This window comes from Apodemus sylvaticus, chromosome 14 (genome assembly GCF_947179515.1).
Source record: "Apodemus sylvaticus chromosome 14, mApoSyl1.1, whole genome shotgun sequence".
NCBI lineage: Eukaryota > Metazoa > Chordata > Mammalia > Rodentia > Muridae > Apodemus > Apodemus sylvaticus.
In genome coordinates, this window is record NC_067485.1 from 91,275,942 (window position 1) to 91,291,945 (window position 16,004).

Sequence of the window (16,004 nt, forward strand, 5' to 3'; positions counted from 1 at the left end):
GTATTTTCTATTTATCAATATATGAAATAGGGTCTCATATAGCTCATACTGACTTTCAACCAACTATGTAGCTAATGATAAACTTTAACTTAAAAAAAAAAACACTTATTTTTTTGAGACAGGATTTCTCTGAGTTGTTCTGGCTGTCCTGGAATTTACTCAAGACCAGGCTGGCTTCTAACTCAGAGATCTACCTGTCTCTTCCTCCTGAGTGCTGGGATCAAGGGTGTGTACCACCTCACCTAGATTTTTTCCCCCTGCATGTATGCCTGTGTGAGAGTGTCAGATTCTCTGGAAACTGGAACTACAGACAACCGCGTGGGTGCTGGGAATGGAACCTGGGTCCTATGGAAGAAAAACCAGTGCTCTCAAATATTGAGCCATCTCAAATATTGAGCCATCAAATATAGCTCCTTTATTGTTTTGAAACACTGAGTCTTAACTATGTAGGCTTGGCTGGCCTGGTATTTCCTTTGTTAGACTGAGATGGCCCCAAAGAGATCAGCCTACTTATGCCTCCAGAGCACTGGGATTCAAGGTGTGTGCTGTCACATGTTGCTTTTAATTACACGTTTATTTTGTGTAGGTTTGTGTGTATGTGAGCTTATGTGTACCATGGGCACATGTGTAGTGGAAATCAGTTCTTGGTTTTGAACTCAAGTCCCAAAGTTTAGCAACAAAACACCCTTACCTGCCTAGACTTCTCACTGGCTTCAGCTCCAGTGAGAGTTAAAATTATGGAGGCATCTGTTCTCTAAGTAATTTAAGACATCTTGAAATTCCTTTATTCTGTTTTTTAGCCTTTTTATTTTCTAACATTTAATTGAATGCTCAGTACTTAATTTTAATTTGTGATCAGTTGAAAGGACTTAGATTGTGGGTCTTAAAAAATGTTGGAAGTTTTACCATGTTGTATCCCTGGCTGGCCTTGAACTCTGAATCTATTTGCTTCTACCTTCTAGAAGTCTGGGATAAGAGGTGTTGGTCATGATGTCTGGCTGGAGTTTGATCACTAGAAAAAGTGACTCTGTCTTTTGACTCTCAATGTTTCATTGTTTTTTTTCTTTAATGAGTTTCAAAAATGTTTATATCTGCCTGATACATTTTTTGTCTAACTTTTACTTTTAACTTCTCAAAGTCACCTTTTTAGGTTTGTCTCATGTAGACCCTGTAGATGGATCCATGTAGATAGATCAGAATTAGTTTTTTTTGTTGTTGTTGTTTTTTGGTTTTTTTTTGGGGGGGGGACCCAATTTAAAATGCTTTTACTTGTTGACATAATGTCGGTTTACTTCTGTAATATTAGTCATTTTTTGTTGTTGTTGCTTGTGTTTCTGCCTGGTTTTTTTTTTTTTTTTTTTTTTTTTTCTGGAGTGTACTCTCTCTTTTTTTTTTTTATTCTTTTTTTTTATTCGATATAATTTATTTACATTTCAAATGATTTCCCCTTTTCTAGCCCCCCCACTCCCCGAAAGTCCCGCAAACCCCCTTCTCTTCCCCTGTCCTCCCACCCACCCCTTCCCAGTTCCCCGTTCTGGTTTTGCTGAATACTGTTTCACTGAGTCTTTCCAGAACCAGGGGCCACTCCTCCTTTCTTCTTGTACCTCATTTGATGTGTGGATTATGTTTTGGGTATTCCAGTTTTCTAGGTTAATATCCACTTATTAGTGAGTGCATACCATGATTCACCTTTTGAGTCTGGGTTACCTCACTTAGTATGATGTTCTCTAGCTCCATCCATTTGCCTAAGAATTTCATGAATTCATTGTTTCTAATGGCTGAATAGTACTCCATTGTGTAGATATACCACATTTTTTGCATCCACTCTTCTGTTGAGGGATACCTGGGTTCTTTCCAGCATCTGGCAAGTATAAATAGGGCTGCTATGAACATAGTAGAGCATGTATCCTTATTACATGGTGGGGAATCCTCTGGGTATATGCCCAGGAGAGGTATAGCAGGATCTTCTGGAAGTGAGTTTTTTATCATCTTTTAAAATTACTTTTTAATTTGCTCTCATTGTTCTTCTCATCTTACAAAAATACTTTATTTCATTTTGTTTAGGATATCATCAGTTTTTTAATGTTTTATTTTCCTTTAATAAAGCCAACATGTAATAAACTGCTAACATGGATAAATGTTGTCAAACCACGACATCATCAGTTGTAATATGGATGCTGATTTCAAATAAGCTAAAACATGAAATTGAGTGCATTTTAGAATGATGGTCCATTGCTGTTTGTACTTGACCTGTACAGTAACCTGTTGTTACTGAAAAGCCGAAGCCTTAATACACTTCAGTCGATTATATTTATCAAGTATCTTTTCTGAGAGCGGTTGCCTGAAGGCAATATTCTCAGCATTCTTAGCTTTGAAGTACTATTATGGCTTTCAAGTGAAAGGATGTTTTGTCTGACAATATTTTAATATTTAAATTAAAAGTCAGAATTGGAGCTACACTTCTTTTTCCTTAAAACCCAACAGACTGTTCCCCTATCTATTGGCCTATAGGGTTACTACAGGGAAGTCTGGGACCAGCCTGACTTTTTTTTTCCCTTTGTAGGTGACCTACTTCTGCCTGGGTATTGGCAGATTTCTTTCTTTATCCTTGAAGTTCAGTAACTTTATTAGACTGTATCTCGCTCTTGGTGTGATTCTCTATTACATTTTTCCTGTTAGTGGTAAGCCATCTCGATCGGTGGGTTCAGGAAAATTTCTTAGATATCTTATATGCTTTAAATTTTGGAATTCTCTCTTAAGCATTAGTTATATAATTGCCCATCTTCATTTCCAGCTCCACTTCATTATTTACTAAATGCTTCCTTTGTTCTGTTCTGATATGTTATTTTCTTGATAATCTTTATTAAGTTTGTTCTCTTCAGTATTAGGACTACTACTTATAATGTGGATTTGCTTTGTTTGTTAGTTTCATTTTGATAGTGGCTTCACCACTTCATTCAGTTTTGTTATGTAGGCCTGTGAGCAGGCTTTTCAATTTACCTTCTATTTACAAATGCTTTTAGTACTTGTAATGTCAAAAGGTGAAGCTATGTTGTTTTTGAGAAGATGGGTTCAAAACAATTGTAGAGTAGCCATGTCAAAATCTATTCTCTGTGAACACAAAAACAAATGATTTTGATTAAGTTTTTGTTTCAGATTTTGTGTTTTGTTAATGACTTGAGATTTGGTAAAAGCTCAATCATAATTCTTTCTGAAGATGTATAAACTGCTTGCACATAGTAGAATTCTGTTTGTTGTGTATGTTTCTGTGTATCAATAAAGAATGATTAATTACTTTTTGCTTATGATTAATTACTTTTTACTTATAGTCATTAAAAGTCTATAAAGGTTATTTTTTATTGAGTAAGTTACCATGCAGAATAGATGAAATTCTTTGACATTATGACTGATGTATTCTCTATCATTCATGTGTACCACAATGAAAAGTTCTTTTGTAAGAATTTCTCCAGAGTACCAATTTGTTCTCTGTGTTTGTTCTGGGTGGGAAACTGAAGATGGTGAACAATGTGCTCCTGATCTTTATTCAGACTTGAAGGCTGTAGTGGACAATGGGACTGTGACTAGTTGTTGTTAATGTGTGAGATTATTACTCTGACTTTGAATAAAAAAGGCCATTTCACTTGTTAATGGAGCAGGTCCTCTCATGCTCATGAGCAAGTTTGTGTTAATTTTCTCTGTCTGTCTTCTTCCCCCTGAGGTGCAAATATATGTCTCAGAATTTCTTAAGGATTCTAAACTATTTTACTTAATTATCAATATTGTGACTGCTTCCTGTGATGTTTCTGGGTTTTTTTTTTGTTGTTGTTGTTTCTTTGTTGGTTTGTTTTGTTTTTAACCAACCATTAGCTTGTCAAACACTTATTGCCATAGATAATAGATCCCGGGGCTTTAATAAACAAAAATTCATGTTCCTTCAGAACTAGCATTCTAGGTGAAGTAAAGGAGTTAAACACAATTAATAAAATGTGGTAGAATACTAAGTGGAAAGGAAAAGTTTACATTTCCTAAGAACATGGGAGTCATAATTAAAGTTAGGGTGACATTTAAGAATGCTTGGTGAGGGAGTGAATGTGAATGTGTGAAGGGTACCACAAGTGCAGCATCTGCAACAGGGATATAGATGAGAATGTTGCAGGAAAATGATAGAGTAGCTGAACCCAGGGACAGAAGGTGGGAGTGAGATACTGGTAAATTCTGAAGGACTTTTGAAGGCCCTCACCAAGTGAGATTAGGCTTCCATATGAACAGCAACACGATTTAGGTTTATAGGGGTTTCTCTGGCTGCTAAATTGATCATAGAAACAGTAAGGTAGGCTAGGTGGAAGTGGAAGTCTTCCCAGCACTCGGGAAAGCAGAGATAGGCAGATCTCTGGGTTTGAGGTCAGCTTGGTCTGTAGAACAAGTTCTAGAACAGCCAGAGATACACACAGACACCCTGTCTCATAAAATAAACAAAACAAAATAACAGCAAGGTATTTTGGCTAGCATTTTAGTATACACATATATACACATATACACATATAAGCAAATGCTTTATAACTGAAACGATACATTTACTAACAATACTATTTTTTGTTTCTGTTAGGAGAAAAGAATTCTGGTCAAATTATGGTAGATTTGTTTGATTCCACATCTTGTCTGTGACTAACACTGTCAAATAAGTTATAGTCCTAACTTAATAAGTAAAATTATGGTTGTATATTCAGACAAAATGAATAAAATGTAAATTACAAATAATAAAAGCTCAAAATTAAATACCTAAAATTCTACTAATAAACTGCTACTAAAGAGTTGTTGCTGCTCCCTAGGGACAACTGCTTTCATAAAATATTTTTGGTTCAGATTTCCTGGGGATTTAACTCCATGCTTCTAAATGATATGTTTATAGTGTCTGTGTTTTTGGTTTATCAACTTTAGACATTCTCTCTTGACTTCTTGCTATGACAGATGTTTTCAGTCCCACTTCTCACTACTGACCTTCCTCGTTCATCGGTCACTGACTTGGCGCCTCTCTGGGATTCTGCCCAGAAGATTTAGCCTTCCTCCTTCGCCTCAGCCCCTCTGTGAGGATTTTGCTCCCTACACTTTGCTGACCAGTTCATGTTCTTCCATCTGTCTCCATCCTTCAGAACCATGGGCAAACTATGTAGTTTTTGAAAAAAATTTAAGAATTTTTATTGGCTTAGGTTCATATTGGCACTTTGGAACTCTTGAATAATAGACTAGAATATTAGGTCAAAAGGGTTTTTTTATATGTATACACTTGAAGAATTTAGTTTTTGTTTTGCTATTAAAATGTTTTGAAGATTTGTTATTTTACATACATGAATGTTTTGCCTGAATGTATGTCTGTACACCTGTGTGCCTGGAGTTCAAGTAAGTCAGAAGAGGCTGTCAGATGACCTGGAGTTGAAGTTACAGATGCTTGTTAGCCACTATGCCAATGCTGGGAACTGAACCCAGGTTCTCTGCAAGAGCAACAAGTGATCTTGACAACTGAGCCATCTCTGCAACCCCACTTTCTGTTTTTTAAAGAGATAGATGATATATTTGCCATATTTCATTCTTCAAACAACTAAATTTTCTCATGTCAGCATCTACTCTTTCAAAGTATACTAAATAGGTATGTAATTTTTTTCATATCCTGGTACTATAATATTTCTTTCATTTTGAGTTTTTAAAGTTGTAATTAAAATTACTTGAATTATTATTGAATTTTTCCAGTGAAAATAATTTTATGTTCCAGTTATTTTTCTTCTAGGAATAGCCATTTCTAAGTCAAGAAGATAGGCTTTAAAAGTTTTGATTGCTTTAGAAAGGTTTTACAGGTCGGCTTCCTTTGCTTCTGTTTTTTTCACCTGCACCTCTTATGGTCAGTGAACAGGACAATGAATTTAGAACAGGATCTTAGATATTGTTGTATCTTTTGTTAGTTAATATTTGTTAGGTCACTGCACACTTACCATTATCATGCTTACTGAATCATTCAATTCAGGGAAGGCTTTTAAACAATACCCACAAGGTATTAAAGTACTTTTAATAGATACCCAAATATGTTGAAAGAGTATCCTATAATTTACTTGTTTACTTAAAAATATGTATTTATTTACTTTTATTTAAAAATTAATTTATAAAATGTGTTTCTAAGTTTGCTCAGCATTGTAATACTCTAGCTTTGTTTCTTAGCAGGACAGCCAGAGTAACCACCATTATTCTAATGGAGGCTTGATTTCCTCACTCTGTAAAGAATGGCTTGCAGGTTAGGGGAATTTAATGTTTGTATCCATGTGAAGTTATTTCTGTTTTCAATGTCTTTATCAATGAGATGAAAATGAACCTTTCTGGGACTGGTGAGATGGCTCAGTGGTTAAGAGCACTGACTGCTGTTCCAGAGGCCCTGAGTTCAAATACCAGCACCCACATGGTGGTTCACAACCATCTGTAATTGGATTCAATGCCCTCTTCTGGAGTGTCTTCTGAAGACAGCTACAGTGTACTTACATATAATAAATAAATAAATCTTTAAAAAAAGAATATTTTACATAGGGAGAAGTGCCATAGAAGCTACAGGAGGAACTCACATAGATATATTCACATAAATATAAAGAAAGTCTTTGCTTAGGCTGGCCCAAAACTTAATTTGTAGCTCTCAGCTTTGGCTTGGAGATCTTTCTGTCTTAGCCTCCTGAGTGCTGAGATTACAGGCATGAACCACCACCCTAGCTTTTAAAAAATTTTTTTATGGGGGGCTCAAAAGTGACCACAAAGCAAACAAACCTACAAGAATATTTAAATTAAAAGTCAGTGATAAAGCAGAAATGACTCAGAAGACACTATATCAGTAAAGCCACCCAGACGGGTGACAGCTCATGAAAATTGTAAACCTGGGCTTCATTGTATAACCTGATAGCAGTTCAGCAATTTGGGGGTGTCCTTTCTAGTCGTCGTCCCCCTCCCCCTGGGGGCATTCATTTTAGCTGGTGTCTGCCTCTTCTAGGTAATTCAGAATCTGTGAGAGTAACTCTCAGCAGTCTTTACATTATGCATATGCTTGGGAAAAGAGGAGCCTAGTGAATCTAATGAGTTTCAAGGACTTCTTGAAGGTGTTTTGAGTAGTTTACTCCCACAATTTAAGGAGTGTCCTTGCTGCATACAATGTTTAACTTCTCTATAAATGTCCTGTCTTAAATCCTATGGTTTCACTTTCTTTTGTCTCATTCCATGTCTTGAAAGTTGCCCTCCAATTTGGAAGGGTTTAATGATGGAAGAAACTGTGAGGCAACGTGAGAATGTCAGGAGTCCAGATCAGTAGAGGACGAATAGGATTGAGATACAGTAAAATCTTAGAGGACGGGTTTGGTTTGTCAAAGAAATTTGGTTACACCCCATAAGAGAATAGAGGCACAGAAAGTCCTTTACTCTTTAAAAAAGTTGTGCAAGTTTTTTCCTTTCTTACTCTAACTTGGTTTATGGTGGCCTATTCAAATTCTTAGACTATGTTTATTTCCACATGTGTTTCCACTAGAAGACTTTGTAAATTTTTTGTTGGGATTGTAAATTCATTTAAATTTTTTTTGTTATATTTATCCATGTATTAGTTTTCTTCCCGTCACATAATAATCAAAACACTTCCCGTCGCAACTTATCTTTTGTCTTTTAGAACTATGAAGATACTGAACAACTGTTCTTCATGCAGTGCTCAGCAGTGTCCATATTGATTGTGTCTATAAATCTGTGGGGCAAATTACCACTTGTTTTCAGAAAACGTGTAAATCATCTTCACCTTCACTTTTCTCTTGCATAGAAACAATCTCCTTTCCCCTACCCCCAAGACAGTCTTTGTTTCTCTGTGTAGCCCTGGTTGTCCTGGTACTCCCTCTGTAGACCAGGCTGGCCTGGAACTCAAGATATAGGCCTGTTTTTGCCTCCCAAGTACTGCAAATAGAGGTTTGCATCACTACCTCCCAGCTGAGGGCTTTTTTTTTTTTTTTGGCTTAAATTTATGTGTATGTGTGTTTTGCCTTTATGTATGTTAGCATGAGCCCACTGAGCTAACATAAAAGCAATCTTTTTTTTAAAAAAAGATTTATTTATTATATCTAAGTACACTATAGCTGTCTTCATACACACTAGAAGAGAGGGCATCAGATTTCATTACAGATGGTTGGGAACCACCTTGTGGTTGCTGGAATTTGAACTCAGGACCTTCGGAAGAGCAGTCAATGCTCTTAACTGCTGAGCCATCTCTCCAGTCCCATGAAAACAATCTTAATGTGTGCTTTTTTTTATGGCTTTGTTCATTGTTAAGTTGTTTTGGTTTTCGCACTTGCACTATGACCACTTCTATTGTTCTCTTTCCTCTCCCCTACTGCTTGTTTCCTTCCACTTCTCAAATAGTATTCCTTCTATATTCATGATATACAAACACATGCAAATATACTTATGTGCACATATACATGCATAATATAGTCTTGAGAGATTTATAAGACAAAACATTAAATATTTATCTTAGTTTAGCTTATTTCACTCAACATATGATGGGTTCTATTTCCATTTATTATCTTGCAAGTTACATATTTCACTCCTTTTTTAAAATGTTAAATTATTACTTTTTTGAAACTGTTATATTTTATGAGTAAGTATTTGCACAGTTGTACTACAGAGTGCCTGTAGAAGTCAGACAACAAGTTTGTCAAGTTGTTTTTCTTCTTTCACTTTCATGTTGATTCTGCTTATTAAATTTGCTGTTGGTCTTGTATGACAAGTACTTTGCCCTTTAAGCCATTGTATCCTTTATAGCTGAATAAAATTCCATTTTGTAGACATAATTACATTTTATTTGTCTTCATCTATTGATGGACATTTAAGCTGACTTGTATCTTTAATAGTGAATAGAATTGCAGTAAGTATTGTGCGCGCAGGTACCTTTTGTGGTAATGCTGTTTTTGGATTCTTTTGGGTATATACATAGGATTGATGTAGCTGGATAGGACAGTCCTAGTTTTTGAGGTTATGAAGAACCTCCATACTTCGTCCATAATGGCCACATATATTTTCATCCCTCATTCCCTTTTGCTCTTTTATTTGTTTCATGTGCTTTCCTAGGCCTCCTGCCTATACTCAGTGTTTTTATATAATGTCTTATTTTCTTCAAAGCTTCTTAATGGTGAAAAGGCCCAGAATACCTTTCAGTAAAGATTATATTGATTGCATGTATACCATTTCTGAATGGTCAGAACTCTCCCTTTTATTACTAGAAAGTGAATAAGGGATAAAGTCAGTCATGATTCGGATCACAGAAGTATATTATTTCCATCACCTTAGATGGAAAAGATTTGAAAATGAATTTAAAGCATGATAGAGGGATATACCAGAAAGTGAATCAATATGCATCTGTATATTCATTACTTTCTTTGTGGCTATGATCAATACAGAATCAGCTTAAGGAAAAGTTCGTTTTGTTTGGATCATGGTTCTATTTCTCCCCCCCTCCCCCCACCAAGATTCTACCGCCTACCACCCACCCAATTGCTTACGGTTTTAAAAAGTATAGTTTTTCATGGTCAGGAATAGTGTTGCAGCAGGAAGATAGATCACTTTCCTGGAGCTCTTTATAGCCTAATGGATCAGGATTCAGAGCATTTGTGCTAGAACCAGAAATTACTATCACCTTTAAAGCCTTGTCTCACCAGTCCACTTCTGCTAGTTAGGCCACAATCCTCAAATTTTCACAACTTCCCAAAACAGCAACACCAGCTGGTGGCCAAATGCTCCAACGCGTGAACATACATGATGTTTCATATATTTTAAAACCATAATAGAGTGTATCATAGCTGGTTCAATACTGTCTTACTTGATATGCCTTGTATTGAACCTGGTATGGCCTGGTGCTTAGCTTAGATTATTTTCTCCCATACACCTAGGTCTAAGAAGTAGTGGAAGAGTTGCAGGGGTAGGGGCTGTTGAAATCTCTAGCTTTGGCTGTCCAGGCACTTGCTCTGTAGAACAGGCTAGCTTTGAACTCAGAGATCTGCCTGCCTCTGCTTTAAAGGCTTGTACCACCACACCCGGCTTGATTTTTTTTTTAAATAGGTTTATTGTGTGTGTATGATTATATTGCCTGGATATTTGTAAGTGTACCACCCTTGGCCAGAAAAGGTTATTGGACCTCTTAGATCTTTAGTTATAGGTGGTTGTGAGCTGCCACATAGATGCTAAGACTGAACCTGGGTCCTTTGCAAGAATAGTAAGTGTTCTTAGGTGTTGAACCAGCTCTCTAGCTCTCAATTCTCTCTCTCTCTCTCTCTCTCTCTCTCTCTCTCTCTCTCTCTCTCTCTCTCTCTCTCTCTCTCTCTCTCTCTCTCTCTCTCTCCCCTCCCTCCTTCCATCCCTCCCTCTCCTTCTCCCTCCTCTCTCCGTCTCCCTCCTTCCCACACTCTCTCCCTCCCTCCCTCCCTCCTCTCAAAAGAATGATTTTACATCATATGTATGAGTGTTTTGCCTACTGAGTCATTGCTCTAGCTCTCTCAACAGTGTTTTAGAATACATATATTTGAGTGTTTGCTTTGTATACAGTTTGTATTTTTATAAATATTCTATAGTTACATGAAAATAGATTACTACTTAATCATATAAGTATTTTTACTTTATTATTCAAGGTGATATATTTCTGCTGTATAGGTGACTGTTATTCTGACCTATGTGACTTAAGTTTTCATGTCATGCTTGTCTCAACCAAAAATATCCAGCCAAATTATTTTGGTACTCATCAATTTAATTTTTAGATAAAAACAGTACTTTTGTACTTGACCAAATCATCAGTCCATGCAGTTACAGAGATTGAACCAATCTATGTATATATATAAAAGTACACATACACATGTATTAATTTGCCTTTTAATTTTTTTGTATGCATGGTTTACCTGCATATATTTTTGTATATTGTGTGCATGCCTGGTGCACATAGAGTCTAGAAGAGGGTATCTGATCTCTGAAAATTGTAGTTACAGATGGCTATGAGCCACGATTTGGTAGCTGGAACCAAACCTAGGTACCTTCACAAGTAATAAATATTCTTAACTGCTGAGCAATCATATATATTTTTAGGCTTGTGGTAATATTTTTAGTTTTGGGTGTTTGTGTGGACTCAGTAATTATTATTTGTGTTTCGGATTACAAAATTCATTTTTAGCAGTGCAAGAAGCAGGCCAGAGAGATGGGTCACTGGGTAAGGGTTCCTGTCCCGAAGTCTGACCACCTAAATTCAATTCATATGGTAGAAAGGGAGAACTAAGTCCTACAACCTGTCCGTTAACTTCCACATGTACAGTATGGTGCAGTGTACACGTTCACACTATAAATGATGTAAAAAAGAAAAAAATTAAGAAACAAGTTCTAAGGTTCATCCACAATCTTGTCTTCATCCTAGTTTGATTTCTTTGACTTCCTTATTCTTTGTATCACACTTTGCTTTAGAATTCTGTAGTTTTGTCACTACCAGCTATGCATTGTTATGGAGAAATAAATCTGAGACCAACTTGATTCTTCTGCCCACATTTTTTTTTACTTGATTTCCTTCTCCTAGATGCCCATGTTATTGCTTTAAGTTTAGTACTTCTTGCTCAAATATGTTATATTTATTCTATATTTTTATTTTTTTGTGAATTAGTTTAGGCTGTATTTATTACGGAAAGCTTATATATGACTTTTAAACACTGAGACATTTCTCTAGCTTCAACTTTTTTTTCTTTTTTTTTTTTATTATTCGATATAATTTATTTACATTTCAAATGATTTCCCCTTTTCTAGCCCCCCCCACTCTCTGAAAGTCCGCAAGCCCCCTTCTCTTCCCCTGTCCTCCCACCCACCCCTTCCCACTTCCCCGTTCTGGTTTTGCTGAATACTGTTTCACTGAGTCTTTCCAGAACCAGGGGTCACTCCTCCTTTCTTCTTGTACCTCATTTGATGTGTGGATTATGTTTTGGGTATTCCAGTTTTCTAGGTTAATATCCACTTATTAGTGAGTGCATACCATGATTCACCTTTTGAGTCTGGGTTACCTCACTTAGTATGATATTCTCTAGCTCCATCCATTTGCCTAAGAATTTCATGAATTCATTGTTTCTAATGGCTGAATAGTACTCCATTGTGTAGATATACCACATTTTTTGCATCCACTCTTCTGTTGAGGGATACCTGGGTTCTTTCCAGCATCTGGCAATTACAAATAGGGCTGCTATGAACATAGTAGAACATGTATCCTTATTACATGGTGGGGAGTCTTCTGGGTATATGCCCAGGAGTGGTATAGCAGGATCTTCTGGAAGTAAGGTGCCCAGTTTTCGGAGGAACCACCAGACTGATTTCCAGAGTGGTTGTACCAATTTGCAACCCCACCAGCAGTGGAGGAGTGTTCCTCTTTCTCCACACCCTCTCCAACACCTGCTGTCTCCTGAATTTTTAATCTTAGCCATTCTGACTGGTGTAAGATGAAATCTCAGGGTTGTTTTGATTTGCATTTCCCTAATGACTAATGAAGTTGAGCATTTTTTAAGATGCTTTTCCACTATCCAAAGTTCTTCAGGTGAAAATTCTTTGTTTAACTCTGTACCCCATTTTTAATAGGGTTATTTGGTTCTCTGGGGTCTAAGTTCCTGAGTTCTTTGTATATATGGGATATTAGCCCTCTATCTGATATAGGGTTGGTGAAGATCCTTTCCCAATTTGTTGGTTGCCGATTTGTCCTCTTGATGGTGTTCTTTGCCTTACAGAAACTTTGTAATTTTATGAGGTCCCATTTGTCAATTCTTGATCTTAGAGCATATGCTATTGGTGATCTGTTCAGAAACTTTCCCCCTGTACCACCAATGTCCTCAAGGGTCTTCCCCAGTTTCTTTTCTATTAGCTTCAGGGTGTCTGGCTTTATGTGTAGGTCCTTGATCCACTTGGAGTTGAGCTTAGTACAAGGAGACAAGGATGGATCAATTTGCATTCTTCTGCATGCTGACCTCCAGTTGAACCAGCACCATTTGTTGAAAAGGCTATCTTTTTTCCATTAGATGTTTTCCGTCCCTTTGTTGAGGATCAAGCGGCCATAGGTGTGTGGGTTCATTTCTGGATCTTCAATCCTGTTCCATTGATCCTCCTGCCTGTCACTGTACCAATACCATGCAGTTTTTAACACTATTGCTCTGTAGTATTGCTTGAGGTCAGGGATACTTATTCCCCCAGAATTTCTTTTGTTATTGAGAATAGTTGTAGCTGTGCTGGGTTTTTTGTTGTTCCAGATGAATTTGATAATTGCTCCTTCTAACTCTATGAAGAATTGAGTTGGGGTTTTGATGGGTATTGCATTGTTTGAACGATTAAAGGAAGTCTACTGACTTCTAAATTATATAACCAGTGACTTGCTATAACCCAAAAGATCAATGACATAGAGAAATTAGCAGCAGTGCAGAGGTAATGTGTGGTCAAATATGTGAACAATATCAACAAAATAGAAGTTATATTTGCTTGCACACATTAGAGTTATATATCCCAGAAATATTCACTAAAAATATTGACTGACAACAAAAGTTTCAATTGTTCACAAACATGGAAGTCATTCTGAAACAGAAGTATGACTTGGTGAGTCACAGTGGATCATCCTTATGAATATCATCTTTTTATTCCATGTACATTTTTCATTTCCCCCTGAATCTACGGAAACATTTCAAGCAATATTTCGAGTGTTTATTCTTACTTTGATTTTATTCATGGAGGTCCATACATAAGATACAATTTCTCTGTCTGCTTTCTTCATATTTACAAATCTAGTAAACTTGTTTTAAAATAACTGCCTCTTTGTTCAGTCTTTTAGATAAACTCCCAGAACCAAATGCTGCTCTTCTGGGACAACATTTTAGGATTTTATATAAAATTGCATGAAATTCTTCTATTAAGCTAATGCCACCTTACCATCTATATGCTGATATAGCACCATATATCTCATGGCTTCCTAGCTATCACAATAAAGTCCTGGAAATTTTTATTGCCTAAAAGGTAATTAGGCATAAAATTTAAACCTGGCTTTGAGAAGCCTTTACAATGAGATAGGAATGTGGGATATTCTGAGAGTCTGGGCTAATTTGTTGTTGATGATGGTTTTGATTTTGCTTTTGTTTCATTTTGTAAAATAAGTAAAACTGTAAAGGGTGTTCGTCTGGAGAGGAAAAATCATTGGTGGATTTTAAGTAAGTAAAATATAAATGAGTATTTGAGCTCAATGACTCAGTGTTTTGTCAGTTCTGATATAGAATATGCTTAGATTAAACCAATGATAAAAATGCTGTGAAATGATCAAAAATCCTGGGTACTGGGTTCAGCAATCAAGACTGAATTCTGATATAATTAGTGTAGAATGTGTGAAATTCTACTCATTTTCAATGTGGTTTCTTCAACCAAAGAAAGGCATTATAGAATTAGTGTGGTTAAATATACTATTGGCCTCTTGATGCTGGTTATGATTGGTTTAGAGAAATTATAGAGTACAATTTTCTATTTACCTTTCAAAAACTATACTAAAATATCAAAACTTCTACAGTATTGGTATTAAATGTTTATTTTGACTCTCAGTATTTGAATTTCTGAATCATTATTAATTGGCCAACTGCCCTTTGACCTGAAAGGAATATATTTTAGGACAGCATAACTGAGAATAAATATTCCTCATATTATATAGGGTCAAATATGAGAAGGAAAAAATAGGATTCAAAAGACCTTGGCATGGGAGATCCATAAGTCTCCAGTTTCCTCCACATACGCATTATTTCAAATACCTCCCCACATAATAAACCTGAGATTGCGCTGTTCCCATAGCTTCTGCATTGAGCCATCAGAGACATGGCAATGTTTCTGCTCAGATGGGTTTGCCTGTCTCTAGCTTTTTAGTTAGCCCTTGGGAGCTGTGAGTAGGATGGAATCCCACATAAATGACCAAATTCAAAGGTCATCTTCCCTCCTGTTTCTATAAGGACCCTAACAAATATGCACAGCCATGAATGTGTCAAAGACATCCAAAGTTAATCAAATGACCAATGTGTATAACATACTGGTCATCACAAGGTGAAAACTGGAAAACATCCTCTTATGTCAAATTGGACTATGATGATCTCACTTGAATATCTGATCTTACAATGTTTAAATTTCTTACAAGAAGCCCACCCCTATGGTTTATTAAAGCTAATATTTTCTCACAATTTTGAACTACATACTTTTAGCCTCCAAGAGTTTTAAATAAAATGTGATTTGTAACCATGCAAAATGACAGAGACCCTCTGTATTTGCCCTGTTTTATCACAGATTTCCTGGTAACATTTATAATCGAAAACTCTCCAAAATTTTTCAGATTAGACATGGTTGCAGTGTGGTAAGAAACATCATTTTTTTCATCCACATGGAGCAAATACTTCATGTTCCCAGAATACTCCATCTAACATCAGCAACATAAAGGAACTAGAACATGGACTCAGCAGCTGCCACAGTGGGAGGACATGGAACCCTGGCCATTGTGCACTGGCGGAAAGTCCAGTGGCTCCTCTTCTCTAGGAGAGTATTATAGGTGTGTGTAGATATTCTACTGCCATAATGTAAAACTTAGAGTCATTTAGCACTTAAACTATGAATTATAACAAACAGCAATGAAGAATTTAATAGACCATGTAAAGGGAAACTTCACCTGTGGGTTATAAACTCCTATTGTAAGAAATAGCCTCCAAATTTTGGTACCTCTTTCCAATGATCATGGATTTATATAAGAGGTAAATTCCAGAAATGAGATTCTGTAATTACTTAAGAATGTGTCAGTTACTTTGATATATAGACTATTGATATAGATGTATATAATACAAAGAACAACCATTCAACACCAAGTTAGGTTTTTCCTACGTAAAAGATCTGGCTGTTCTGAAATTTCCTGTGTAGACCAGGCTGACCTTAAACTTACA

The 16,004-nt window shown here is 36.3% G+C and overlaps 1 protein-coding gene across 17 annotated transcripts in view; it reads left to right on the forward strand.

Moving 5' to 3' along the window:
- LOC127664908 (ubiquitin-conjugating enzyme E2 pex4-like) overlaps nt 1-16,004 on the forward strand; it is a 239,713-nt gene that overhangs the window by 33,952 nt on the left and 189,757 nt on the right. For 2 of the 17 annotated variants that reach the window (XR_007973277.1, XR_007973276.1), the window contains one exon: nt 15,407-15,619. The exons of the other annotated variants lie outside the window; for them this stretch is intronic. The gene's annotated coding sequence lies outside the window, so the exon portion shown is untranslated. The remainder of the gene's footprint in view (nt 1-15,406; nt 15,620-16,004) is intronic. 17 annotated transcript variants of the gene reach the window in all.